Source organism: Brassica oleracea, chromosome C1, assembly GCF_000695525.1.
Source record: "Brassica oleracea var. oleracea cultivar TO1000 chromosome C1, BOL, whole genome shotgun sequence".
Lineage (NCBI taxonomy): Eukaryota > Viridiplantae > Streptophyta > Magnoliopsida > Brassicales > Brassicaceae > Brassica > Brassica oleracea.
In genome coordinates, this window is record NC_027748.1 from 11,318,239 (window position 1) to 11,321,268 (window position 3,030).

Genomic DNA, 3,030 nt, shown 5'->3' on the forward strand with positions numbered 1-3,030 from the left:
ATTTATCGGTTTTTTCCGAGGAATACGTTTTTCCTCGGTATTCCATAGGAATATTCCGATGGATTATTATTTCCTCGGAATTTCGTCGGTATATTCCGAGGAAACCAAATTTTGTGTTTCCTCGGGATATTCTGAGGATTTCATTTTCCGTCGGAATGTCCGTCAGAATACCGCTGTTTTCTTGTAGTGTTAGTTTGGTTGATACCGGATCTTTTATTTTAACATTCGAGAAAAGTCTCGCAGTCATGTAAATTAATTTCGGGGTTTGATGAAGATTAGATCGACACCTTCAAACCGTCGATTTCTTTTGTCATTTTCTTTACATTATGTGCTATTGCGGCCCAATACAAGTTGACCCCGTTATCTTGGAAATGTAAGCAACGTTGACATTTTTAGATTTATCATTTTTTATCTGTGATTTTTTTGTCAGCTATCATTTTTATGAGTTTAACTTTTCTCCTCGTTCTTTCAATACTTTAATATTTTTAGTTATTTAGTTATTTTATTTTCTTTAATTTCTAGATAGGCGGTCGGATTTTTCCAAGTTTTTTTTATAACCGTAGAGATTTCAAAAACTTTTTAGTATCAAAGAATAATTTGACGAGACCCATAGAAATTCGAATTTTCTTACCACTTAAAACGTCTACGGGTTACCAATGCTAATCAAATCCATGGCGGAAACTCCAACTAGAGTCTTTTTACCACTAGGCTACGGCGAGTCGGCTAACGCAATAGTTCTTGCACTGTCGATGGTTTGCTCCTTTTGGACATTTTCCACATGAACAATTAATTTCTTACCAAGGAAATGTGATGTCTGCTTTTTTACAACAGGAATCATATGATTTTTTGTGTGCATATGAGCACATGAAAGCTTAGTCATATTATAATAAAAATTAGGTTAAGATCCGAACATTATGTATCAACTGATTTTTACATGTTATTATTTATTTTGTTTTTATCTACGTATTATATATATAATTAAATTAGAGTAAACACATAAATCAAAACAATATTTCTTGTTTACTTACAATATGTTTTTGGTAAATAAATTAAAAGAATCATTTTATTTATTTTATATATTACATAATTAAATTTCAATGATATCGACATAGTTAAATAATATATTTTAATATAAATATTTATTATTAAGATCTCCTACTCATATGATTTTATTAATATTTGTATATTTTTTGTAACAAAAAATTTAAAGCATTAATCAGAATTTTTGAAAGTTTAATACAAACTTTAAAATTAAAATATTAAAGTCTCAATACTTTTTCAATGCAAATTTTGAAATTAACATATTTATTTATTTATTTTTATATGGTATATATTTTCATTTAAACAATATAAAATAGACATGTATATATATTTTTAATATGAATATCTATTAAATGAAATTTCATATTCATACGATTTTCTGACCATTTATATCTTGTTATAACAAAGAAAAAGGTAAACCTTTGATCACAAAATTTTCAATGTGATATTTTTAATATTTTAAATAATTTATAACCATTTTAAAAATTTCTAAATAACATAAAAGAAAAAAAATCTAATTTTTATTATTATATAGTTAATGTGATAAGGGGTGGACATATCGGTTTAGTTTCGGGTTCAGTTTGGTTTGGTTAATTTGGGTTTTATAAAACTCAACCCAATTAAAACCAAAGTAGCTTTGGTTTGGGTTCGGTTTGGATTTAGTTTGGTTCGGTTTAGTTCGGTTTGGTTTAGATTTAGTTTGGTTTTTTTTTTAAATCTATGAAACAAAAAACATTTTAAAGCTCGATGACAAAACTCTTAACCACGTCAAAGGAAGAAATACATAATAAGCAAAGAGCAAACTATTTGTAATCTAATTAGCGTAACAAAGACTTGTAAGCATTCCAGAACCTATTAACTAAAAGACTATTTGCATCTACCTTTTTGTTTTTGTTGATCCTATAATAACTTTGTTACATAATTTAGAGAATGAAAATTGGAGAAGAAGAACGAAACGAGATGGCTACGATTTAGATGCTTATAAATTTTTAGGTTTTATTTTCAGTACAATCTTTAGGTATTATGATTATTTGAATCATATTTGGATTTTTTTAAAAAAATATATGGAAATTAAGAAAAAATAAAAAACGAAATATATATATATATATATATATATATATATATTTATAGATAAAAATATATTGGATTATTGGTTTGGTTCGGTTGGGTTCGGTTTGAACCCAAACCAAACCAAACTATTCAGGTTGAGTAAAACATGAACCAATTGAGTTATGTAAAGATCACGGTTTGGTTTGGATCGGTTTAACTTCGGTTGGTTTGGTTTGGATCGGTTCGGTTTGGGTTTTTTGTCCACCCCTAAATGTGATTGTTTAATTTTTTTAATAATATAAAATTAAACAAAAAAGGAATGAGAATATAAAAATTGTCATCAAATATTTATTATTCATATTCATTAATTGTCATATATATATTAATCATATTAGATAATTTTGTACTTTTTATTTAAGGAAAAAATGAGAATATTTTTTGTATACTACTAATTAATTTGGTAGTTAGTTTAATAAAAAAAAATATAATATATGTTTAAATTGACCAACTTATTTTATAAATATTATAAGAATCATCTTACCAAAGACAAGTAGTTACCAAAAAAATGTTGTAATGGTTCTCAATTAATATATATATGATTTATTTAGAGGAAATGTAATTAAATATGTATATTGCTCTTTGACGTCGTCATAACCACTGAATAAAGTAATTTCACAGGCGAGAAAACGGCAAATTATTTCACTACTGTTATAAATTAAGCATTGAAATGATCATCCACTCTTTTACCAAATTAAGCATCATCTTTGTTATTTTATGTATTGTTGTTCACTATAAATACCATCACTCATCTCACTCTTTTGTACACCATAAACAAGAACAAGAGTTTATAATCAAAGAACCATTACATCTTCTTCTTCTTCCTTATAATAAATTATCTCCCTTATACTAGTGTTATTTGCTTCCTACGGGTATTAAATT